This window comes from Ursus maritimus, unplaced genomic scaffold (genome assembly GCF_017311325.1).
Source record: "Ursus maritimus isolate PB19 unplaced genomic scaffold, ASM1731132v1 scaffold_9, whole genome shotgun sequence".
Classification (NCBI taxonomy): domain Eukaryota; kingdom Metazoa; phylum Chordata; class Mammalia; order Carnivora; family Ursidae; genus Ursus; species Ursus maritimus.
The window spans coordinates 47,233,598-47,260,608 of record NW_024427107.1 but is presented as its reverse complement, the minus strand read 5'-3'; the positions used below and the strand labels follow the sequence as shown (position 1 = coordinate 47,260,608).

Below are 27,011 nucleotides of genomic sequence, written 5' to 3'. Positions count from 1 at the left end.
GATATTTAGTATCTTTGTTACCAATGATTTTCCTCTGACATGAAGGCAGATTCACCATTAAGAGAGATTCACCATTCCTAGAACTAGTCATCAGCTAGAGGCGTTGGGCATTAACGCTAACAATCAAGTTTTTAAAAATCAAAACTTCCATCTTTTTTAACAGTGCATTCACACGGCTCAGAATTCAAGAGATGCAAAAGAGTATACAATAAAAAATTTTTCTTCTACTCTGTCCAGTTAGAGTTCTGGTTAGACAAAAGAATACATAAACATGTACATTTTCTCCCTGCGGTCTGCTTTTTGCTATATTCAGCTATACATTGGATCTTGCACTTTGCTTTTTTCGCCTAACAATCTATTTGGGGAGTGTTCTACAAAACTACATGAAGGAACTTTCTCGTTTTATTGGTTACATGATATAGATACCCTATGATTTGTTTAACTATTTCCCTGCTCATGGACATATAGGTTGCTTCCAGTATTTTGCTGAAATGAATAACCTTTACATACATCATTTTGCACGTGTGCCCAGGTATCAGTAGCATAAATTCCTAGAAGTGGATTAGCTGAGCCAATGGGTATGTTCATGTGTAATTTTGTTAGCTATTGCCAATGTTCTCTCCAGGGAGGTGGTTGTACCACTTCACCCTCCCGCCAGCCTCTTTATATCTCCACCCATGGTGTTAGCTGACTTTCTAGGCTTTGCCAATTTGGAAGGTAATGAATGACATCTCCACATACCTCTAGCTTGCATTTTTCTTAATTTGAGCATGGCTGTACTTTTTCTTACTTTTACATTTTTTTTTCCCCTTCCCTTCCTTCCTTTCTTCTTCTTTTTTTTTAAGTTCTCAGTGCTATTCATATTTTTTCCCTCTTGGTATAAAACAATAACAACAACAATAGTAATAGCTAACACTTATGGGGTGGTTTACCATCTGCCTAAAACATTATAGGCATCTCATTTACATCTCTCAACAGTTCTGTTGTTATAGATATTACTCTCCCCAATTCACAAATGGGAAACTGAGGTATAGAGAGTGGAAGTAGCTTGCTCAGGGCCTCAGAGCAACATATGGCAGTGCCAGGGTTTGAACCCAGGCTTCCCTAACCAGAAAGTCCATGTTCACAGAAACGAGTCAACTTTACTCACTACTCAACAACCACACCACAAAAATAGAGGCCCTCAGGCGTCACCTCCCAGATTCCCTCCCTGAAATTCCACAAAAGTAGCCGGCTAATGTTCTCTCATGCTCTTACCTCCTTTTGAGGTTACTGTCTTCTCAGATTCTAGCCTCCTTTCGAGATGTGCTCCCCAGGGACCGCACTATCACATGGACCCAGGGCTCCCAGAAATGCAGTCACGTGAGAGGAGTAATTGAGCATCTGAGTGGACATCGGCTCACAGAGAGCAACCGCAGGCCTAAAGTAAGGAAGAAGTAAAGTTCATTTGGCAAACATTTATTGAACATCTATTATGTGCCAGGCACTTGGACATGGCAATGAACAAGACAAACCAGGTTCCTGTTCTCATAAAACTTGTATTACATTGGGCAATAAATAAACAAGAAAAAAATGGTAGTAATAAGTACTATGCAGAGGGCTAAAACTTTGTAATTTGGTAAAGCAGGGCTTCTTTGGGTTGGTTAGTTGGTGCAGGCCTCTCTAAAGGGGCAGCAGGTAAATGACGTGAGGGAAGCAGCTATTCAGTTCAGGGAAGAGCACTGCAGGCAGAGGAACAGCCACTGCAAAGGTCCCAAGTCAGGAACAGGCTGAGGCTGAGTAGATCTGCTGAAGGGAGAGGCCAGTGCACCTGGAGCCCAGGGAAAGGGAACAGGGAGCTTCTGTGAGAGAGGTGGCCAAAATTTGCCTCAGGGCTCTGAGGAGCAGGAAAGAGAACCTGAGTTATGCTACGTGCAGTGGGAGGCTATGAAGTCTTAAACTGCTTTGGGAGGATGGGAGCATGTGTATGGGTGACATAATCGGATTTAATTGTTTTTAGAAACAATCACTTTGGCTGCTAGGACAGCAGATAACAGTGAGGCAAGGGAGCAAATATGGAGACCAGCTGGAAGCTATCGAAGTGGCTTGAACTGGCGGAGAACATGAAGGCTTGGGCCAGAGTAGTGCTTCTCAAGCTTTCGGGTTTCAGAATCCTCTGAGGGAGCCCAACCCCAATGTTTTGGATTCTGGAGAGGACTCGAAGATTTCTGCGTTTCTAACCAATGCCCAGGTGGTGCTGATACTGCTGGTCTGCAAATCACATGGTGAGCGGCGTTGGACTGGAGAGAGGAGACGTGGACAGATATCAGAGTACTTTGGAAGTAGAATCCACAGGACTGAGTAAGGGATTACAGGAAAGAGAAGAATCAAGGGTGACTTTGGGGTTTTGGTTAAGCAACCGAGGAACCAATACCATGGGCATACGTTGAGAGCGGAGAATGAGAGCAGGAGCAGAGAGTGGTGGATAAAATCTAGAGTGCTGTTGTGGGCATGTGGAAATATCAGTCAGAAGGTGGTGAGTTCCGGTGTTGGGGTGAGAGGGCAGGCCTAGGATGTGATTTAAAGTGACAGCATGGGAGGAGGTGGCCCGGGGACAGTGTATACTCGGGGAGGAGAAGGAGCAGAGGACAGAGCCCTGGGCATCCAGCATGTAGCGTCAGGAAGAGCAGGGCAAGCAGTGGGCAGGCCACGCAGGTGGAAGCAAGGTGCAGGGTGAGAAACCCAGACTGCAGAGGAGAGAACCCCTCTGGGAAAGAAAAAGAAGAACCAGCGAAAGGATGCCATGAGAATCTTCAGCTGTAACCGCAGCTAGGTTCTTCATGCATCATGATCGACCATCAACTCCAAATGCTTGTCTTCTGGGAAAGCAAAGAAGGTGGAAACCCCAGCTATTACAGCTCCCTCTCCAGCCGGCCTCAAGTCCTGGAGTGCTGGCAGCATTTGAGGAGAGGAAGAAATAGACTGAATTCTAGGAGCTGGGCCTACCTAGAAAGGAGACTAGGGATTCAGAAATGACCATGGATGCCTTCTCAGATGGAAGGCCTATTCCATTCTGGAAACTTCTTCACTTTCACCTCGAAGAACAAGCATCCCTACTCCTCTCTTCAAGAGCAATTAACTCTTCACCCGGTGTTAGTGAGTGCTGGGCCTCTGAGCTGAACCCTGGCTCCACGGAGGTCTCCTCCCTCGTCTGCATTTTTGATGGCTTCCTCTAGCCTGGCTCCTTCCCCTCAGACTACAATAATGCCACTCCAACCTAAAAGAAAGCTCTGTTCCTCCACCCTTCCTCCCCTGCAGCTACTGCTCTCATTGCTTTTACCCCAAACTTCCTACACCAATGCTCATGCTTCCTCGCTTTCTTTCTCGTCTGCACCCCCTGGAATTTGGCTTCTGTCCCTGCCACTGTCTCCAAAGCCACAGCCACCTCCTAACTATCAAACACAGGGCCTGCTCCTCTAGGTCCTTGGCTCAGCAGTGTCTGTGCTGCATTTCACACAATGAACACCCCCTCCTTCTGGAAACTCTTGCCTCTACCATTCCACACAAATGCTTTCCTTTCCCTCGCTGTGGCCTTGGGGTCCAGGACCCTCTGAGGTCCACCACTGGTGGTCTGGTCTCCTTCTCTGCCCTCTCCTAGATGATCTCAGCCATACCCTTCCACAATCATTTGGCCAGAAACTAATGGCTGGTGACACTGGTATTTGCAGCTGCCTGTTTGATATTTCCATGTTCCACAGGCATGTCAGAGATATCCAAAGCAAAACCTAGAGCCACAGTTTGCACTTAAGAAAGGTATATTAAGTCCATATTTGCTGAATGAACTGGTGTTTTTTCTGGCTCACGCCAATCTCCTCCATATGAAGGAAAAGGCAATAAGCAATAAACAGAACACAAACACTTCTTCCCCTTCTGTCTGTATTAATGGAGTGACCTCACACCCTCCTTTCTCACTACATCTCATTGGTCACCCAGCCTTGTAGATTCTATCTCACAAGATGTTTCTGGAATCTTCCTGTTTTATCCTTTTCTGTTCCTACTTCAGGGGATCTGTGAACTCCGTTAAATTATACCCAAAATATTGTGTGTAGGGAGATGATTCATCCATTCTCAAGGAAGTCTGATTCAAAAAAGGTAAGGAAATACTAGCTGGATGGTAGTGCTAAGCACCTTAACATACACAAGTCATTAATATTCAAAACTAACCCGTAAGTATGAGCATCACCTCCATTTTACAGATGATGGTTAAGTAACTTCCCCAAGTCGACAAGCCCTTGGAGTCTGGACTTATACCCAACTAGATCTACTCTTAGTAGTCCTTTGCAGGACTAATCCAGACCAGGTAGTTCCGGCAAACAAGGCCCTCCTCCACCTACCTAATCAAATGCATCCCTCCTCCCACATCCATGCTCTAGCCACCCACTTCTCTCCATTTTCTGAGATCACATAGTCCATGTCTCTGTCTCCCACACATGCTGTGACCAGTCCCTAGAACATCCTCCCTACACTTCCCTGCCAGGCAGAATCCTACTCACACTTCAGGACTCAGCAAAGACGTCCCCTCCGATTCTCTGAATCCTTCTCTTCCCCACCCCCCTTCCACGGAAGACATTGATTATGGCACTTTTAGCATCAGATGATAGACAGTGGGGTTCTTGTCTCTCCTCTGAGAGGTGGAATTCCTTGAGAGAAGCAATTGTGTCTTGTTCCTCTGTGGCATCCCAACATTTCACAGCACCCTGGCCCACAGGATGGACTCAAGAATATTTGTTGAAAATAATCTAATTTAATTGTATGAGGACCCAGGTTTGATCCCTAGCACCTCCACACGAAAGAAAGAAAGAAAGAAAGAAAGAAAGAAAGAAAGAAAGAAAGAAAGAAAGAAAGAAAAGAATATGATTTAAGTGTGCTTTCTACTTACTAGGGAGTACCCATGTTCTAAAGTAGGAAGACCAGGGCTTTGTCTTGTGAGAATGACGTTTAGGATGTTCTTATGTTGCCAAGATGTCCCTGCCGATCTCATAGAGTTATTGTTAAGATCAGATGAAATAATTATTTAAAAGCACTCTGCATTGTTGAACACACTGTGAAAAAGAAGGCCTGAGTGTTAACTAACTCTCTGCTCACGTCCAGGGGCTAACGGGCCATTATGAATGTCAGGAAATGTACGTTTAACGGCCACCAGCTACATGCCTTAAAAAAGTGTCTGTCACTGCATTGGCATCTCCTGCTCTGAAACAAACAATTTCCTCATTGCTATGGCATTCTGCACAGCTGAAAGAGCCACACCAGGAATGCTCCATTGAATTAATACTTACTTAAAATTGGCTTTGTAAAACACGTCTCAAGTGTCCTGAGAGATTCAGACAAAGTTGCTTTTACCGGGGGTGAGTAAACAGGCATCAGGAGTGCAGTTAGACATACATGAGACATTATGAAGCTTCCTGATTTCGATAGTATCCTACTAAGGTAACCCTAAAATAGAGCACTTGGGAATACTGGTCTTCTAATGAAAATCACAGAATTGTGGCAAATTCATGAGGTTTGACATATCTTAATTTTGAGTGTTCTCACACTAAGTATTTTTAAAAATTGCCCTAGCTTGCCCCACTTGCTAATGAAAGATTGGGTATTTTCATTTGTGGCAAGTGATTTCTAAGCCCAATCCTACAGTTTGGTGACAGAGAAAATCATTAAACTGATGATGGCATAATATACCAAGCACCACAGAGTGTGAGGCATTTGGCAAATGCCAAGAAAGAAAGAGAGAGAGAGGAAGGAAGGAAAGAAGGAAGAGGGAGGGAGGGAGGGAGGGAGGGAGGGAGGAAGGAAGGAAGGAAGGAAGGAAGGAAGGAGGGAAACTAACAACGGAAAGTCTATAAGGACAGAGTGAGAGGAAGCATTACCTGACTCCCCTTCAAAGGACAACCATATTGAAAACCTTTTTCACTGTGAGAGTTATAAGCTGTATCATGTGTGCACACCCACACCTGTACATCTTCATGTGCACATACACAAAGCAGAATATTAAAATAAAGTCTCATACTGTAGAGAAGGATCAGAAAGACCAAAACCAACTCCTAACCCTCATTTAAGTTTTCTTAGACAACAGTATGATGAGCATAATAGTTAAGAGTTCTGGCTTGGAAGTCAAACTGCTGGGTTTAAATCCCAGTTCTATTTCTGACTGTGGTAGAGATCACTATTTGTCCTCCAGTACCCATTTCCCCCTTTCCCCTGAATTTTAACTGGACGTGTGACCTTCAAGAATAAATACTACATTTCCTAGGGTGCTTTGCAACTAGACATGGTCATGTGACCACATTCTGGCCAATGGGATCTGAACACAACCTCAGGCCACGCCCCTGAAGGGGCGGGCTGGATCTCCTCTTCCTTTCTTGCTCTGTTGGAAATACGGAAGAGATGTTGCTCCATCCTTAAGCAGGCCCCATGCCCAGCAAAGAGCCAAGAGCCAGACACTTAACTGACTGAGCCACCAGGTGCCCACCGGCCTCTTCTTTTGTTTTCAAAGTTAATGTAATATCCCTGCTGGACTCAGGGTGCAGCCCAAGGTAGCTTGGGTGGAGGTCGGCTGGCAGGAAAGAACAGCCAGCAATGCCCCTGAGAAGGCTCAGGGTCAGAGTGGGGTTCTCTTCTGGAATGCTAACTGTGGGAGCAGTGCCCAGAGCTGGTCCCCTATGGTCTAGCCACTTGACCTCACGGGTGGGCCTAGGGAAAATGGCTAATGGTCACTGAGAATATGGGTCCCCTTGGATGTGGAGCAGTCATATCTAAGCATAACACAGGGCTCCTCTCTCCAAAGCCTGAGACCAGGGGCCTCAGGGAAGCCTGTGCTTTCCACTGTGCTCAGGGTCTCACCTGGACTGCCGGGTGCTGACCAGCACACATGCCTCAATTACGGCAGTAGCTGCAGGAATGATGGGGCCTCCTGATGAGATAAGGCCTCACCCTGCTGGATGCCTTTCTGCGTTGGGGCTCTTATACCTTAAGGTGCTGCAGAGGAGAAGCGCTTATCAGTAGACATAATGATAGCCAGGACTGACTCCTCAAGACTGAATGAGATCCCTTAGGATTCCTAAACTTATTCTAAGAAGGAACCTCAAGAAGGAAAAGAAATAAAAGGAGGAAGGAAAGAAAGTATCATCCTGTTTTCTTGGGTATACATTTAAAAATATCTCTGGAAGGATACATAAGGAATGAGAAACAGTGGTTACCTTTTGTGGGTTGGGGGTAGAATTGAGTGGATGGGGAACAGGTGAGACTTCACTGTCTTCTTACACTTTCCTGATTTTTGAAGCATCTGTGAAACTGGGTCAAAAAAACAGAGGGACACCTGGGTGGCTCGGTTGTTAAGCGTCTGCCTTCAGCTCAGGTCATGATCCCAGGGAGATCGAGCCCCGCATCAGGCTCCCTGCTCAGCGGGAGCCTGCTTCTTCCTCTCCCACTCCCCCTGCTTCTGTTCCCTCTCTCGCTGTCTCTCTCTGTCAAATGAATAAATAAAATTTTTTTAAAAAATAAAAATAAAATAAAATAAAGTAGAATAAATTAAAAGCAGTAAATAAAAACCATGTCTTCAGATAATCTAGGGAGGTTGAGCAAGCTCCACCTCGATACAATGTAAGTCTAAGATGCAAAGAAATGTGGCCTCATTTTGGACCTCCATCTATTAAAATAGTTATTATCTTGTCTCTGCTACCTCTGAACTTGCTCTTAAATCTGGGCTTTCTTTATCTCTCACCTTCATTACTCTGACAGCCTTCCAACTGGCCTCCTTGTGCCAAGCTTCTAATCCCTCAAATCCATCCACCGAACTTTAAATTTCTTTTTGGAAATGAAAACCTGATTGCACCCCTCCAGGCTCCCTCCATGCTTAAAGTCCTTTGTAGTTGCCCATTGAGCATATGATAACCTCTAAATTCCTTCTACATCCTTCCGGGATCTTGCCACTCTCCCACTCACCCTGCTCTACGCACGCATGGCTGCTGCTGGTTTTCTGAACGGCCCATCCTGCCGTGCTTTGTGGCTTTGCATATGCCATTCCTTCACCCTGAACTCCCCCTTTGTGTTCTGTCATTCTGGAAAGCTCCATTCTTCTGTCAGGATTTGGCTCAAATGCCATCTTCTCTGGGACCCACGATGGCCCCTTTTCTCACCCCCAACCCCGACCCATCACCCCACAACACTTTAGACACATGCCTATTAACATTTACTTTATTCTATGTGCACTATTTCTACAGTTTTATTAGACTCTCAGCCTCATAAGAGGAGGAGTCATGCCTTATTCATCTTAAATTTTTTTAATTATCGAAAAAAGTTTACACACAATGTTATATTAGTTTCAGGTGTACAACATAGTGATTTGACAATTCTATACATTACTCAATGCTCACCATGGTAAGTGTAGTTACCATCTGTCACCATACAACATTATATATGTATTTTAAAGATTTTATTTATTTGTCAAAGAGAGCACAAGCGGGGGGCGGGGGGGGGCAGCAGGTAGAGGGAGAAGCAGGCTCCCTGCTGAGCAGGGAGCCTGATGTGGGACTTGATCCCAGGACCCTGGGATCATGACCTGAGCCGAAGGCAGGTGCTCAACTGCCTGAGCCACCCAGGTGTCCCACAACATTATATATTTTTAAAAGATTTTATGTTTAAGTAATCTCTACACCCAACACGGGGCTCAAACGGACAAGTTTGAGAGTTTGAGAGTTGCATGCTCTCCTGACTAAGCTGGCCAGGTGCCCCACCATACATTGTTATTATAATATTATTGACTATATTCCCTATGCTGTACTTTTCTATTCATCTTTATACTTCCAATACATAGAAGAAAATTGGGGTGTAAATGGATGAACGGTTTGCTCCAAATGAAATCCTCAGGATTGGCCACAGAGAATAACTGCTGAAGGTATCCTAAGGTTAAGCTTGCCTTCCAGAATTCTGTAAGCTTGGCTCTGTCCCTGTCTAAATAATAATGAAGTTTAAACACTACAATTGGCTCTGTCCCTGTCTAAACAATGGCTGGAGTTTAAATTGTAGCCAGATAAATCCTTAACTTACTTTTTTTTTTTTCCTTAATGATTAAGTACTTGAAGGAGATTGGACTAATACCAAAGAGCACAGAGTGGTTTTGGAAGTCAGGACGTGTCACATTCCTTAGTAACAGCATACTGATACTGTAGCAACAGGTAGGGTCCAATAGCAACCATGTGTGGACAGATTCATTTGGGGAACTCCAAGGAGTAGAGTAGGGGTGTTTTTAGTTCCAGCTTAGAGAGCCAAACGTGGTTTTCACATGGTACTCCTCTCTGTAGGGTAGCTGAGGTGGATGTTAATGGAATTATAAACTGCTGGAAGATCAAACCCCACAGAACTTTTTGCATAACACTTTCTTGTGATTTTTTTTTCCACTCTGGTAAAATATACAGAATTTACCATTGTAACCATTTAGGGAGTAAACTTCAACGGCATTAAGTACATTTACAGTGTTGCAAAGCCACTGTCCATTTCTACAACTTGTTCTTTATCCTAAACAGAAGCTTTGTCCCTACTCAATGTCTCCTTTCCCCCTCTCCCTCCAGCTCCTGATAACCTCTATTCTACTTCCTCTCTCTGTGAGTTTGCCTCTTCTAGGTGCCTCCTCCAAGTGCAGTCATACAGTATGTATCCTTTCGTGTTAAGCTTATTTCACTTAGCATGATACTTTTTTTTTAAGATTTTATTTATTTATTCATAAGAGACAGAGAGAGAGAGAGGCAGAGGAAGAGAGAGAAGTAGGCACCCCATGGAGCAGGAAGCCCGATGTGGGACTCGATCCCAGGACCCTGGGATCACAACCCAAGCCGAAGGCAGACGATTAACTGACTGAGTCACCCAGGCGGCCCTTAGCATAATATTTTCAACGTTCATCCACGTTGTAGCATGTACCAGATCGTCATTCCTTTTTATGGCTGAATAATATGTTATCGTATGGATATACCATATTTTGTTCCTTTAGTCACCCACTGGTAGACGTCTGGGTTGTTTATTCCTTTTGGCGATTGTGAATAATGCTGCTATGAACAATGGTGTACAAGTATCTGAGTCCTTGCTGTTCATTCTTTTGGGGTATATACCTAGAAGTGGAAGGTTTTCCATAGCAGCTCCACCAATTTACATTCCCACGAACAATGAGCAAGAGTTCCACTTTCTCTGCACCCTTACCAACATTTGTTTCCCTTTTTTGGGGGGGGGGGTGTAATAGCCATCCTAATGGGCTTTGTAGTTTCAATTTACATTTCCCCAATGACTAGTGATGATGAGCAGCTTTTTCATGTGCTTACTGGCCATTTGTAGACTTCTTTGGAGAAATGTCTGTTCAAGTCCTTGCTTCACGATTTTTTTAAAAAAGATTTTTATTTACTTATTTGAGAGAGAGAGAGAGAGCACGAGTGGGGAGGAGGGGCAGAGGGAGAGGGAGAAGCAGACTCCCCATTAGTGAGCCCGACATATGTGGGACTCGATCCCAGGACACTGGGATCATGACCTAAGCCGACTGAGCTACCCAGGCACCCTCTTGCTTCATGTGTCAATCAGGTCATTTTTTTCTTGTTGAGTTGTAGGAGTTCCTTATATAGTCTGGATATTAATCGCTTATCAGATATATGATTTGCAGAGATAATTTTTAAACCCCATTTCAAAAGAAAGTAGTAATGTTAAAATCAGTAGCCTTCAAAGCGGTGATGCCCAGCCCTCTGAATGCTAAAATGAAAACTATGTTGCCAGCTGGGAGACTCGATCCCTTCCTGTCAGCACCTTAGAAATGGGGACAAGCAACCAACAGCAACAGGTGGCAAGAATGAGAGCCCACTGGGGTCAAGGCAGGAGGGGAAGGATGACCAGAACTCACAGGGTCAAGGGAAAGACCCCAGGGTTGCCCCTCCCCATGTCCCCTGCTGCCTCAGATGTTGACTAAGAAAGCCTCTTCTGATTCCTCCTCCCAGTGCCCACCTGGGGATATCCTGCCCCAACTTCTCCCCTCCAATCCTGTTCCCCAACTGGGAGTCACATGTTATTTTAGGTCAGGCTTTCTTGTCACTTTGTTTCTGGGGCCTCATTCATTCAAGGCTGACAATGCAGCTGATTACAAGATGGCTGAAAGTCCCCATCTCCCCCAAACAGAGCTGTGGTTAAGGGGCATCAGTTGTAGCGCCATGTTTGAGCTTCATCTTTGAAGCCACTAGCTCCGTTTGAATCCTGGATCCCCTGTTTATGAGCCCTGTGATCTTGGGAAATCACTTCTCTGTGTCTCATTTTTTTCATCTGCCAAAGGGGGATAATAATAGATCGACATCAGAGGGCTGCGGTGAGGATTAAATGAGATACTTCCTGGAATGTGCTTAGACCAGGGATGGCACGTTGTGAGGGCTTCATAAGCATTAGCTATTATTATCCTCACTGCATCCAAGGTGCCTCTTAAGTTCTGGGATTGGCACGTTCCCGTGAGTGACCCCACACATTGCTCCTCCTCTGATGTTCTACTGTGTGCCTTTCCCAGATGGCTGACTGCATGTTCTACGAATAGGTAATGATGTGGCCAATGGTGTCCAGCATCATAGTCAATAACATTAGAAACTGAGTCACAGTGCCCAGATACAAAGAGGAGAAGCATTTGTCCCAGAGGAAGGTGAATCACTCAGAGCCACCCTGCAGAGAGCACTGACAACACTCTGTGATATTTTCCTTGACTACCCAAAATACCACGGCATTCACCTGGGAATGTGATACCATTTCACTGTTTTTTTTGTTTTTTGTTTTTTTATATTATGTCTTTATTTTATTTTCTTTTTTTATTTTATTTTCTTTTTTTTTAATGTTTTCTTATTATATTATGTTAGTCACCATTCCATTTCACTGTTAAGGCCAAGCGCCAGTTATGGTAGCAGCAACCCAACCATGGGACGTCCAGGAAGAGACACATGAATGAACACCTGGCTCAGGCCAAGATCACTACGGCAGAGCAGCTAAGAGTGTGAGGACTAGAGTCTGGAGGCCTCAGTTCCTACCCTGGGTCTGCTACGCATCAGCTGTGTGACATGGGCAAATAGCTTAACCTCTCTGGGCCTCAACTACTATCACCTGTAAAATGGAGATGATAGTACTGCCCACTCATGCTCTTTTGTGAGGATAAAAAGAACTAATACGTGTATAGGACTCAGAACAGTGCCTGGCATCTAGTAAGCATTCTCTGAAAAATATATGTAATGCTCTGGATTCATCAACCAGTAAACAAACACACAGTAATGGGTATCAAAGAGAGACAGATGGAGAGGGTGACCCCAGGTCCACCAAGCAGCATGTCAGGCTATGTGGTGAGGGAGACGATAGCTTGGTGCCTTGCCTTGGTGTTGGGACTCATTGGAGTGACCGCCCTCATTATCACACAGAGACACCTGCAGCCAGTGGGGTGGGGATAGGAAGCTGAGGTGAAGAAGGATGAAGAAGCGTCACTGGGGCTTTTCTGGGGTTAGGTATTGGGAGGTACCCAGGGGAAGGGCATTCATTTCATTCAAAATCTCTTGGAAGAAGCCGTTTATACTTGCATATGACTTAACATCAGCTTCATTATTTTTTTCCACCAGCCCTTAGCTATGAGATTACATTAAAACAAATTGTAAAACCTTTCCGTGGCTCTCTATACCTCTGCAATTTGCAAAGTGGGTTAGTATCAGGCCAAGGGGGCTTCTAAACAGACATGCTGGGGCTGCCGTGTGTGACCCCACTTGGTGTCCCAGAAACACCTCCACTGGCCCTGAGGTTTCCCAGGAGTAAACTGCCAGTTCTCAGGTTTCAAATTCTTCTTTGGTTTGGCATTTTGGCAATGGCTCCCTTCCTGGCTCAACTGGCATTTCCTGGCACCCGCTCTTGCTAAATTCATCCGCCTGAAGCAGGCGTACAGCCCGATGCTGAAAAGTGCAGAATCGGGACCGTTCAAACCTGCTTTCAGTACTTCCTGGCTACACGAGTTACATCTCTTAGAGCCTGAGTTTCCCCATCATCGAGATGGGCATCACCTGCGCCTTCCAGAGCTGCTGTGAGGATTACAGGAGATAAGTGAGCCACGCTTGGCGCATACCTGGCAGGGCTGGTGCTAGATAACTGGAGCTATTATTAGCCCGCAGAGGAAAGCGCAGCTAGGCCCTGCAGCTGCTTCTCTGAATCCCCACCCCTGCTCCCTCCTTCTTCCCAGTCTCCAGGTTTAAGGAGTGGGGGTAATTACTCGTGTGTTGAAATCTGGGGTGCAGGTATATCCAAAACTACAAACCCAAAAATATATACATAAAAAGAAGTAAAATTACACACCAGTTTGTGACACACTGTTCCAGCTGTCCAGATTGTGGGGCACCACTTGCCCCAGGCAGCTAATTGTGGCTGTCTTGTGAAGTAATTTGAATTGGGGGCCGTAGTGAGGACAGCGCAGCAGGGTCCCAGATGCTGGTCTGGGAAAAACTCTGATGGAACCCACCCACAGGAAGGGGGAAGTCAGCCACTCTCTGTTCTCTGTGTTCTAAATGGATGACAGGCAAGGGCTGGGGACGACTGAGTGAAAAGCGGGAGGTACTAGGATTTGTTTTTGGCACCAGGGTAACCAGACTCCAAAGTGCTTGTTATACTCACTCTTGTAAAACAAAACAAAACAAACAACGACCAACCCAGGTGTCTTTGGCCAATATTAAGCAGGCTGTTGTCCTCCCAAGGGAGTTCACAGAAAGTTACTACAACAAGGCGGGCCGGTAAGGGTGATCTTTTACAGGACTGGAATGAGCTCGAAATATCTTCCAGACAGAAACAAAACAAAGAGATCTTGGGTCCTTTGGCTCAAAGGAAAACCGTCTCTATCTCTTCGAGGTCAGCCTCCTCCCTTCTTGTCTAGTTATATTAATATCAAACGAAGGACACAAAAGGGTCAAACGTGCCCATGCTTATCTCTTGGCCAAATCCAGCCTTTCTTTGCTGAAAGCAAGCTTTTAAGACAGGCAGTTCAGGGAACCAGATCATTCTGGAGTTCCCTGGAGCTGCTGTCCTTGGGGCCCCAAAGCCCCCAGAGGTCCTTCTTCCTATCAGGAAGTAGTAGGTTCTGTCCTCCTGGCTTCGCGAAAGAAACTTGAAGCAGTGTGGCCATAGAGGCTCTGTAGCCCTTCTCTGTTTGCCTTTGTGCAGTCCAAACTACAGCTTTCTGATGAATGAAAGGGAAATGGCAGAACGAGGAAAACACAAAGTTCCCTGTGGCATTTCTAAGTGGGGCTGTAATTATACACGCAGATATGTTATCGGCTCTAAAAACAAAACTTGTGATTTGGGGGGGGGGTTGTGCAGATTAACCTTCCCTTAAAAATCTCCTAAGAGAATCCCTGCAATTGATTTTTCTCTTCCTCTCCCTTTCCCCTCATCTTTCCTAGTTCTTTCTTCTCCTCTATGGACATTTCTGGAGGAAGGCACATCAGCCCCATGAGTCCCCTGCAGAGCTTAAAAATGGAAGTCAAGATGGTGGGACGGGCAAGCGGTACCACAGCTTTCCAATCTTGCACAGAATCCTCTAGCAGCCAAGGCCTCTGAACGGAGCTGTTTCGGAACAGCTAGAGAAGTCTTGAGTCACTGGCTTGTAGATTCTTTTCTTGTCTTTAATCCTCACGCCCACCAACTCTCTGCAGGTCTCTTCTCTTGGGGTGATCTCAGAAGTGGCCCCCTTGTCCCAGCCCTCTCTGCTCCATCCCTCTCACAGGGGTCTGCAGTCCCACGACTGTCCTGGAGCGCTGACATGAACACTGGAGTGCCTAAAACCCCGTGGGTAAATATGAGCAGATGAAGTCTCTGGGCCCGCAGCTCTCTAATGACCAGACAACACACATCTGGAGCCCCAAAGGGCTGGAAAAGGAAACAAAAATCAAAAAAGGAACCCCAGGGTCTCATCTACAAGCTCCCAGGTTCCTTCTTGATGAGGTGGGTGAGCAGGAACTTCTCCCCACAGAAGGGCTGGGCTGCAGCAAGGGGCCGCCTACCTTGCGAGGAGATCCAAGAATCCCTTCGGTATGCAGGGAAGCCAGACCTGGAGTCTCCCTGGGGCTTCTCCTGGGCCACAGAGTTTCACCTCAGCTTTGGAATGGGAAGGAGGCACCAGGATGGTAGGAAACACACCCCCACCCTATCCTACCCCCACCTCTACAGAGCTGCCCCTGCCCAAGAAGAAGCAAGCTTTCCTTCCCTTATATATGGGAGCCTTGGACAGAAGTGGTGTTAGTTGATCTGTTCTCTTTGCTTTTCCGTGTGTGCACAGGAGCCAAGAAAAAATAAAACCAGGAGGGTTGTTGTTATTGCTATGGAGATTTTTTTTAACAGTTAAAGTTATGGAAGAATCTCCAAACTTTTCTTCACTTAGAGGGGTAAATAGAACCCTCAATCCTTTAAGGAGTCCTGGAATACTGTTTAGGGGAGCAGAGAATCCCCACTGATCCCACAGGGTTTTTGATCTTGGCTGCCCGGCCCCTCCACACATACCAAACAGACAACTCGTCCTAATCCAAGAAGCTGCAAGTCCTGTGAAGTTCACTCAGAAAGCTGTCTGAAGGAGGCTGAGAAGACACAGAGCAGCAGGGCTGCAGAGAGGCCGTGACGAGTCACACCAACAGTAGCTCACACTGTTTGGCGTGGAGGCACCGTGCCCATGCTATAAACTGATTATCCCCTTGAGTATCAACACGGAAGGAAGGAGGCACCACATTTAGCCCATGTTACAATTCAGGAATCAGTGTAGGATAGAGGCCCAACGCTCAGTTCCTGGAATCACACGGCGAGGCTCAAATCCTCACTCCACCACTACCTGGCCATGTGACCTTAAGCAAACTCCCCAACTATCCCACGCCTCAGTTTCCTCCTCTGTCAAATGGGGACAGTAATAGTGCCTGGAGTTGCTGTGAAGAGTGAGAAGAGACACCAAGTGATGAGAACAGTGCCATGCATGTAGTGAATTACATTTTATCACTGTGACCTTGTCCATCCAGCCCAGAGGCCACAGAGCCAAGATTAGATGGGAGGATTAGATCCAAGTTATCTGGCCACCAGGGCCTCTGGCTCCAGGTTGTGCGGGTAGCTTCTAGGAAGCAAGAAGCAGGGGGCTGCTGACAAAGCCCTGGGGCCTGGCCTTGCCTCTCCTGCTTTAGGTGTCTCTGGCTCACTGGGGTCTGGGTTTTCTCTTTCACACGCAGGCTAACGCACAGCACAAACAGCCTCGGACACCTCCAGCAGCAGCGAATCACAAACAAACCAGACCTCGAGGTCCCTTCTGTCCCTGCCATGGCCAGCTGGTGACGCAAAACCCTGCCCTGAGAACCGATTCTGGGAGGCCTTTGCTGTACCTTTCAGCCCTGATGTCCTGCCAAGCACTGTGCTCGAGGCAGCCGCATTCTCCAGCCCTGGCCTCCTGGGCACTGCTCTTTTCCATGAACAATTCAATGAGCTCTTTCTTCAGCCGAGCCATGCATCAGCAAGGCCCGACGTGGGTCTGGCTCACCACCGCCAATCAGTGGGACTGCTGGATTCTAATTACCAGTGGCGGGGTGGGGGGGGGGAGGAGCTCCCTGCTGGGGGCTGCTCTTTCTTGGGTATTCCCCTGGCTGGTACCCTCACCCTGGTAACTATTCCCCAGGGACTTCTGTGATTTTTTTTTTTTTTTTTTTTTTTTTTGCTAAAGCAATCACGCCCTACCCCCACACCTACAGTCAGGCAGTGCCTCCCTGAGCTCAGAGAAATAGACCCAAAACTTGGGCCTACATTATTGCTTAGTGGAAAGGCTCAAGGAACATGTAGCAACTACCATCCCAAATATCTTCCCCACTAATCAACCTTCCAGCCTGAGATCCTCTTCATTACAGGCATTCTTTTAGGCTGTATTTAACCTAAACTTGTGTTCCAGGTTGCTACACACACCCAGTTTATACCTGTTATCCCGGCATAACTGCTAACAGGGTCCCTTTCATTCGCAAAAGTGTCTTGGTTTGGGCATAAACTACCTGATCCTCCTAATTGCAGTACACGTTCTCTCTGGGAGACTCCCATTAAGACATACATGGTCCCTGGGCACTTGTATTCGCTAATCCAAGGTACAGAAGAGTCCTTATGGGACTTCAGGGTATTACTCTAGGTATGTTCCTTTGGTGGGGGCGGGGCAACGAGGGCTGGGGAAAAGAGGATGAAAGAGGGGAGAGACTTTAATTCAACTGGGCTTAAAAAAGGACCTGAGGCTCCCATCCTCACCTTCCCTGCCAGCCCCAGTCTGGTCGGGTGCCACCCTCTGAGTTTCCTGACCTTCCCTGGGTTGACTCCAGAATGCAACTGTCTGTTGATCTGCCACATTCTCCACCAGACCATCAGTTTCCTAAGGGCAAGGAATACATGTTACTCAGCTTTCTATCCCCAGTGTCTAATCTCGTGTTTGTCACATAGTAAGCGTTCATTAAAAACTTTCCCTGGGGGCACCTGGGTAGCTCAGTCTGTGCATGTGCCTTCAGCTGAGATCATGATCTCAGGGTCCTGGGATCGAGCCCTGAGTCGGGCTCCCTGCTCAGCGGGGAATCTGCTTCTTCCTCTGCCTCTGCCTCTCACTCCTGCTCTCTCTCTCTCAAATAAATAAAATCTTAAAAAAAATTTTTTTCCCTGAATGAATAAATGAATCTGCAACTCAATTTCTGCATCTGTAAAAGGGAAAATCTAGTCTTGCAAGACGGGTGTGAGGCATAGAGATATCAGTGCACACTGTTTAGCATAGGCCCAACTATTACAGACTTTCATTAAATAATAACTTATGTGCTATCACCATTATTAGTCATGCAATCAGCCTCAAAGTAGTCCCACTCAAGCCAAGCTGGAAGACTGGAACTGCACGTCCCAGAGAGCTGCCATCATATTGTGATAGACTTTTCCCTCTCTAGGCCGCCTCTACAGTTCAGTGTTAGTTGGGTTCCTTGTACGGGGACTTCTTGGCCTAGAAGGGGAAACACACAAGGTGATTCCTTCCACATTCGCTTAGGGTCACCTGTTCTTTGAAAATAAGGCAAATAAATCAAATGGGTGGAGGAAACACTAGGTGTTTGGGAAGAGGCAATAACATCATTAGCTGCAGAAAGTGGGGGTGAGGGGCAAAGGTACAGAGCAAATAGGAAAAGTGTTCCACGGTGTTCATCTGCTTTGCAGCACGGTGCAGGACCAGGATGTCAGCTCCATTCCCCACTTCACCCTTAGGAAGTTCTATGAGATGGGATTTTTTTTTTTTTTTTTTTTTTGTTCCTTGCTGCTTTTTTATTTGCTTGTTTGTTTTTAATAAAACCCTGCATTCAAGTACAAGAGTTACCAAGGATTGTGTATGAACAAAAGTGAAAGAAAATAGTGATATAAAGAGACCCAAATTAATGGATAGTCATCAGTTAAGTGATTGCTTGCATGTGAATTACTAACATCAACTCTCTTATTTGAAGAATGTTCTTATTACCATGTCACTTCTCTTATTCAAAATAAAGTTTTAAAGCACACGGTTTCCAGGTTGGGGCTCTAGGTTCCACTTTTAGTTCAATTACTTCCTAGGACAAGGTCTCATTTTTCTCATCTTTAAAGTGAGGTCAACAATAATATGTATCTTATAAAAGGCTTAGCATAAATGCTGGCACATAACTAAGTATGAAAATATATATGTTACATATAAACTGTTTTTGTTTTTCTTTTTTTTTTTTCTTTTTTTTTTTTTTTTAAATGATTTTTTATTATATTATGTTAGTCACCATACAGTACATCCCCGGTTTCCGATGTAAGGCTCGATGATTCATTAGTTGTGTATAACACCCAGTGCACCATGCAATACGTGCCCTCCTTACTACCCATCACCGGTCTATCCCATTCCCCCACCCCCCTCCCCTCTGAAGTCCTCAGTTTGTTTCTCATAGTCCATAGTCTCTCATGTTTCATTCCCCCTTCTGATTACCCCCCCTTTCTTTATCCCTTTCTTCCCCTACCGATCAACCTAGTTCTTATGTTCCATAGGAGATGGGATTTTTATTATCCCATTTTTCACTCGAGAACACTGAAGGGAATGCTTAGATAGCTTACCTGGGCTGGGGTTCAATGGCTGTTGAGCAGCAGCACTGAGCCCTGGGATTCACTCCAGATTCTTCCTGAGCGGGAGCCTACATGCATTCTTCCCAGCTTACGGTCTTCCCCAAGGTGGTCCTGGCATAAGGAAAGCAAGAAAGATGTGAGACGAGGTAGCCTAATTTGCATGTCCTCCTACAGGAGATGGGACAACTGGGGCTCACCCCCAGCATAGGGCCTGGCGCATGGTAGGCTCTCGGCAAACATCAAATGGAGCCAATGAGAACTGAGTTCAGGTGAGCTCTTGCCAGACCATGGTAGTAGGGCAGGAAGTACCATTTGATCATTCTCAAATGCCCTTTATTTGCTTCTTCCTCAGGGATCTTGAATCAGGAACCCAGAGAGAAATGTAATTATATATTTTGCTCAGAAACCATTACTTTTCATTCTATTGATTGACTGACTGATTTGAGAGAAAGTGGGGGGAGGGGCAGAGGGAGAGGGACAGAGAGAATCTCAGGCAGACCTCCCACTGAGCACAGAGCCCCACCCATGTGTCTTGATCTCACTACCCATTAGATCATGGCCTGAGCCAAAACCAGGAGTTGGATTCTTAACCAACTGAGCCATACAGGTGCCCCTGATTTTATTTATTTTAAATAGGAGAGATAAGAGTGCCCATGAGATGCCTATAAAAATAGAGTTGGCCTAGATAGCATACATATATATATATACAATTTATGCTTAATAAACTTTTCTTTCATTCCAAAACATTTTTTTTATTTTTTTTAAAGATTTTATTTGACAGAGAGAGACACAGCGAGAGAGGGAACACAAGCAGGGTGAGCGGGAGAGGGAGAAGCAGGCTTCCCACTGAGCAGGGAGCCTGATGCAGGGCTCAATCCCAGGAACCTGGGATCATGACCTGAGCCGAAGGCAGACACTTAATGACTGAGCCACCCAGGCACCCCATAATATATAAGAATAGAATTTTTAAAATCATAGTGCATATATTATAGTATGAATACTATTTCATGAAACCTTTTTTGTGGGGGGAGGGGTAGAGAGAGAATCTCAAGCAGGCTCCACTTCCAGCGCAGAGCCCAATGCGGGGCTTGATCCCACAACCTTGAGATCATGACCCAAGCCGAAACCAAGAGTTTGATGCTTAACCTGCCGAGCCACCCAGGCACCCTGAAACTTCTGTTTTAGATATATATGTAAATATGTGTGTATTTAGGTTAAAATGTAAAATATATTTTTTTACTGTGGATTGGAGAGGAAAAAAAGTCTGAGAAACACTGCTCTAAACATTCTTGTACACAAAATTCTAGGGAATAAATCCAGAAAATGAATTACACAGATGGAACATTTCATACATAAGACTGAAACAAGAAAAAAAAAACATAACTAAGAGACATTAAGAAAATAAACAAGCATAAAAAATTCCCTTAAGAGTGAGTACAAAGAGGTCAGAAAGTTACTGCTTTTCCCCAAATCAGTTTTGATTTTAGTTTCTTTGTTGGGACCGCAAGGCATTCAGATTCGAAGACTTTAATGTTCTCAGAGTACAAGATACTGAAAGGGGGAGGAGTGTTGGGTGGGAGCAAGGGTTTCATCTCTGCAAACTAATTCTGTTCAAAGTTTCCAAAAATGATATCTCTGAATGGTAATCAATAACAAAAAATATGGGGCGCCTGGGTAGCGCAGTCGTTAAGCGTCTGCCTTCGGCTCAGGGCATGATCCCAGCGTTTCGGGATCGAGTCCCACATCGGGCTCCTCCACTGGGAGCCTGCTTCTTCCTCTCCCACTCCCCTGCTGTGTTCCCTCTCTCACTGGTTGTCTCTCTGTCAAATAAATAAATAAAATCTTTAAAAAAAATAACAAAAAATATGCTTTTCAGGAGGGTATATTGCGATTCATTTGGCTCTACAGATACTGACTTTTTCATCAACAGGGCTGCTGCTGCACTAACTTCACGTCATGCCACGTGTCTGAAGATTTCTGAAGGATTTGAATTTATGCTTGAGTCAGATTCCTCAATTTTTAAACACCTCCCTTTCATGTATATTGCTACTTCATCTGTCCAGGGGAGATGTGGAATCTAGATGCACCAGGATGTCTCAGAGAAATCCTGATTTCAAATTTTGAATTGCATTGGCCCATTGTGTGGCCTAAAAAAAGCCTAGGGCTCAAATCCCGGGTCCTACTAATTACTGCGTGAGCCTGAAAAGGGATTCTTTCTTAGTATTCTTTTTCAAGAATGATATATAAAAGTTCTATATTAAATGATGCTAAGATTGTATTAGGAGCCTCTCTTTGTATGAGTAATATGCTTGGCTAAGCTCTCTGGATAGGATTTCAAATCCTATCAGTAACCTATAACATAGAATTTATTGTACCCACTTAACAGTTGAATAAATTTTAAGCTCAGAAAGCTTAAGAATGCCCAACATCACCGAGAAGGATAGCGGTGAAGCTAAATTGGAACCCATGTCTGATAGAGCATGGGCTTAGTCTTCTGTGTGTCCCTGGGACCTAACATAGTGCAGATGTTTCCTGAAGAAATGACTGATGGAAGAGCAAAGGCTTAGCAAAGATTTGGGGGCAGTTTTAAGGATAAGATAATATTACTGGTCTACCAGTCATTCATTGAGCACTTACTTTGCGTCAGGTACTGTGTTAAAGGCTTTACATGTATTATATACACAGTGCATGTAAAGGAATTAACATGAGGCCTGGCATACAGTAAAGACATCAGTGTCACTAACATCATTATAGACCACTATAATGGTAGCTATCACCACCATAGCCAAAGAGCTTCCAATGTTATGATCTCTTCAACCTACACACTTGGTGCTTTTCTCGGAGCTGTACTGACCAGGTCAACTGAGGGTCAGCCCTTTCAGCAGAGAACCAGCCCCTAACCTGATGTTTCCCTCCACCTCTTTCTCACACAGGCGCGATTACAACAGGCTGTGTTGGCCAATTCCCCCTCCTCCTTTTTTTCAAGTATACGTGCTGCTGAAGCAAGCATGGTGTTGGCCAATCCCTAAATTACATAAGGAGCCCCCCGTGAGCTTTTTGGTGGGAGGGAGGAAAGGGGTTGTGGTCTGGTGCTGGTACCTAGTTTGCATAACGTGCTCTGTGCTTTCGGGTTGAATTGAGAAAGAAGCCATGTGGTCTCGTGGCAGCAGCTGGGAGGAAAGAGTGGTGNNNCAGCAGCGCTGTGCGCGCGGAACAGTGCAGGACAGCTCAGAGGAGCTGCGGAGATCAGCCTGCTTCCAGCCACGAGGGAGCGGCGTGCTCGGAGCAAAATCAGCCCCACAGGCAGCCCTGGGAGGCAGGAAAGAAAGGAAGCGAGCTACCTGCGGAGGGACCTGGTCAGGCTGGGTCAGTGGGCTTGAGGACAGTGTGAAGGTCTGGGGCACTGAACCATGTGGTATCATCTTAGTACTCGAAGATTTTTGTGACTTGAGCCAACTCATCTTCAAGTGGGGAAGTACCAGGGATTGCCCATGGGTCTACGTAAGGTCTTGAGCTTCACAGCCTTGAAATTAAACTTCTAGATGGTAACCGGAATCCTCATGAAGCACATGCCACGAGCAGGAATATTATGCATATTTTTAGAAATAGAGCCCTTTATCACAATCATAGGTCTTCCATCTAGTGGCCCGACTACCAAACTTGGTATCCATATATTTTGAAACAGGACTCATATAAATATGGAGTCACTGTTACCTCTGATGACTTGAATGACTTTCAACAAAAATTCTTATGAGAGAAATCTTAGAGTTTATTCCTTCATTTGTTTATTCATTCATTCAATCTCCAATTTATCATTCTTTTGAGAAATTATTTATATTCTTTGAGGTACAGCTGTTGATGACTTGAGTAGAAAGTCAGAAGACAACTAGTGTTTGAGTCCCATTTTCACTAGGATTTAATTGTGAGATCTTGGGAAAGTTGGTAAAATGTGGGTAAAACTTCTTTGCCTGTATTCTAAGAAACCTAAAAGAACTCACTTAAGATAACGTATGGAAAGTACGTAAGTGGTAAGTGGTAGAGTACTATAGGAAATTACTGCGTTCTACCTACTGAAGACACCAAGACACAGAGTGAACAAAGAATTTGCCCAAAGTCATAATTAACCAGTAAGGGAGGGCCAAAGATGAGATATAAATTCAGGCGACTGGACACATTACTGGACACATTTGCTTCAGCAAAACAATTACTTTTTTGCATTCAGGATGTGTGTGACTGCAAGAAACATCAGTCCACTGACATACGAAGGGTTACTTCCTGCAAGTATATGCAGATCCTGCAGGATCCAAGAATGGACAACAAAGTGTTGGTGGGCTTCATTCAAATTGGCCAGAGAACTGGGAAGCCCTCGGGAACAGGGTCGCTCTTCCCTGTGTCTCTCTCTCTCTGATTCTGAGCCAGCTCAGCTTTTCCTCCATCTTGCCTGCCTTCCTCCACTCGTCCATCCTGTGAGAGACACAACACCACTGCTCATCCCCGACCTACACCATGACCACTAAGCTCCAGCACCCTCCCACAACTGGCAATCCACACTGAAATTCTTCAGGGATGAGGGAATTAGCCTGAGGCACGGGAGTCATTTCTGAGTGAGTGATTGGTTCTTCCTGGGTCAGGTGTGTGCTCACCCCTGGTCCAATCAGCTGTGGGCTTCCCCACCCCCACTATCACCACCACCCATCTCTAGAAGTCACATTATCTCACATTATCTTGTGCAGCTTCCAGAGAGCTGTGGGTGGCAAGGGTGCTAAATTGCCAGGCTGGATGTTATCACATAAAGAGAGGAACTATTTATAGGTAGAGTGTACTTGGAATGATTTTATGATGTATTTCAGTTAGGAAATTGAAGACCCAAATTTCCTGGTCAAAAAAATCAACTCAAGTTAATAAATATTGTGTTGGGCTCTGAAGATAGACACAAATGTCTTCAAGATATGTCCACAAATAACCGTAATATAAGACAATCTATGACAGTTTCTTAAAAGCTGTCTTACAAAATCATATGGAAGCATAAAAAAGGATTACATCTCCCGGGGGAGCAGAATGGTTTCACTGAGTAAGTGAAATTTGAGATATGTCTTGAAGAATTCATTTAGCGTTTACAGAGAGGTGGGAGATCAGGACGACACACTGAAGTAGTGGGAAAAGAATGAGCAAAAAAATGGGAGTGAAGTTAACTTGTGGCTCTGAAAGGACAAAAACTACAGTGTGGCTGGAGAGCAGGGTGCAGGAGGAGGAAAAGAAACCACCGGGAACTGACTGCCTTGGCCATATGCTGGACGTTTCCAGGCGCTCCCTCATTCAATCCTTTCAGCAATCCTGAGACTGCACCTGTTGTCCCTATTTCACCAAGTGCACAAAGGCTGAAGCCGTTCCCTCCATTGTATCGTACGAGGACGAGGTACAGAGGGTGGCAGAGGGTGGCAGAGGGCAGATGGAGAGAGGGCTGCCTGCTATGTAACAAGTCCATTCTTGGCATGCCTGGCTGGCTCAGTCGGTAGAGTGTGAGACTTTTGATCAGGGGGTTGTGAGTTCAAGCCCCTCGCTGGGTGTGGTGATTACTTAAAAATAAAATCTTAAAAAACCAAAAGACAAAAACAAAATAAACAAAACAAAACAAAACAAACCAAAAAACCGAAGTCCACACTTGATTCAGAAGCCACTGGGCAGGAAGTCATGCAAGAATTTTGAGCAAAGTACAGAGACCAGACTGTCAGGAGTAACACATTACAGAAAAGTGTTCCTAACCCACAAACTTGAAAACCCATCCTTCTCAGACCTCAAAATGTCCCATCTGTCTGCCAGTCCCTGATGCTCCCCCTTTCTCCATTCCCTAATGTGGGGGGATGCCATACTAACAGAATAGTCTCTTTGTGGAGTCACCTGATACAATAAAAAAGAAGACAGTAAAACAAAACAAAAACAAAACAAAACAAAAAAAAGAATTCTGAGCAAAGAATGGCATGATCAGATCTGAATTATAGAAAAATAATGCCAGTGGTAATGTAAGGATTAAATATAGTATTTTTCTCTCTCTTTCATTCATTTCATTAAAAATATATATTGAAGGGGCTCCTGGGTGGCTCAGTCGGTTAAGCATCTGACTCTTGGTTTTGGCTCAGGTGGTGATCTCAGGGTCATGAGATCAAGCCCTGTGTCAGGCCCTGCAAGTCTGCTTGAGATTTTCTCTCTCCCTCTCCCTCTTCCCCCACCTCCCCGTTGTGATATATATATATATAAAACTTACTGTAGGCCAAGACCTTTTACCAGGCTTTAGGAAAAACCGTTATACATGCCAGCCACAGTCCCAAATCTCATGAAGTTTACAGTCTCTCTTTGTATGTATGCATATACCACAGAACTTTATATATACTTTCCTCTATTTTATGATACACACACATACATATATATGACAAGAGTAAACTTCTACATTTTAATTATCTTTGAGCTCACAAAAATAGTAAGATGGCATTCTTCTTTTAAAAATTATCTATATATTCTAGATACAGGTACATAATTGGCAAAGATTTTCTCCCATTCTGTGAGTTGCCGTTTTGTTCTTTTAATGGTGCCTTTGGTGCACAAAAGAATTTAATTTTCATAAAGTCAAATAAGTCTTTTGTTTGTTTGTTTTTTGTTTTACTATTTTGCCTGTGCTCTGGTGTCATATCCAAGAAATCACTGCCAAATCCAATGTCCTGAAGATATTCCCCTATTTCTTTGGTAAGAGTTTTATAGTTTTAGGTCTTATATTTAGGTCTTTGATCCATTTGAGTTAATTTTTGTCTATGATGTAAAGTAAGGGTCCATCTTCATTCTTTTGCATGTGGATATACATTTTCCCAGCACCATTTGTTGAAAAGACTATTTTTTCCTCACTGCATGGTCTTGGCACCCCTTTAAAAATCATTTGAAAATCATATAATTGAGGGTTTATTTCTGGGCTATTTTCTTTCATTGATCTATATGTCTGTCCTATGCCAATACCACACAGTTTTGATTACTATGGCTTTGTAGTAAGTTTTGAAATCAGGAGGTGTAAGTCCTCCAAATTTGTTCTTTTTCAAGGTTGTTCTGGCTATATGGGGTCCCTTGAGATTCCATATGAATTTTTGGAATTCTATTTTTTATTTCTGAAAAAAAAAAAAGCCACTGAGATTTCGATAGCAATTACATTTGAATCTGTAAATTACTTCAGGTAGTATTTATATAGCATTTTGAATACACAAAATGCCACTGAATTGTATAATTTAAAATGGTTAATTGTATGGTATGTGAATTTCAGGTCCATTAAAAGAAAAAAAAAAGATTGGGCAATTATACCTGAAAAACAAATATGGGGGTGGCAAGAGGCAGCTGGAAGGCAAGGAGGAACGCTGGGATTAAAGAACTCTATACTTTGGGGTAGGTGAAGGTCTCTGGAGCTGAGCAGTAAAAATGCTGGGAGGCTAAGGTGCTCCAACGGTACTACAAAGACACCTTCTTCACAAGGAGATTCGAGACTGCAGTTTCAGAGGATACATGTGAGGCTGCGAATGGTGGTTTTCACTGGAGTGCAGTGGAGATAGATGGGATTATAGAGGAATTTTACTATTACAGTACTTTTTTTTAAAGAGAAAGAATAATGAAAATTGTCTTAAAGCTGTAATATAGGAACTTGAATTTAGGAAAAAGAAGATAATGTACTAGATGGCTTTTTCTTTTCTTTTTTTTAATTATCATGGGAGTGGCAGGAAGGTGTTACATGATACAGGCATGGGTAGGGAGTGGGCATGCCAGCTGGTTTAATCTCTTATTTATTTTCAGAGCAATGGTCTGGCAATAGTACTGAGGAG

The 27,011-nt window shown here is 44.6% G+C and overlaps 2 long non-coding RNA genes across 2 annotated transcripts in view; one reads left to right on the top strand and one right to left on the bottom strand.

Annotated features, from left to right (window-relative positions):
- Positions 1-844: 844 nt before the first annotated feature.
- The window catches only part of LOC121101741, a 37,873-nt gene continuing 11,706 nt past the window's right edge, over positions 845-27,011 (bottom strand). Inside the window, exons 2-3 of the long non-coding RNA XR_005833775.1 lie at positions 19,153-19,272; positions 845-1,420 (exon numbers count right to left, since the gene is read on the bottom strand). This is a non-coding gene — a long non-coding RNA (uncharacterized LOC121101741). The remainder of the gene's footprint in view (positions 1,421-19,152; positions 19,273-27,011) is intronic.
- LOC103661525 lies at positions 17,706-24,920 on the top strand. The gene is made up of 3 exons (XR_568149.1): positions 17,706-18,219; positions 24,698-24,700; positions 24,910-24,920. It is a non-coding gene; the product is annotated as an uncharacterized LOC103661525 (long non-coding RNA).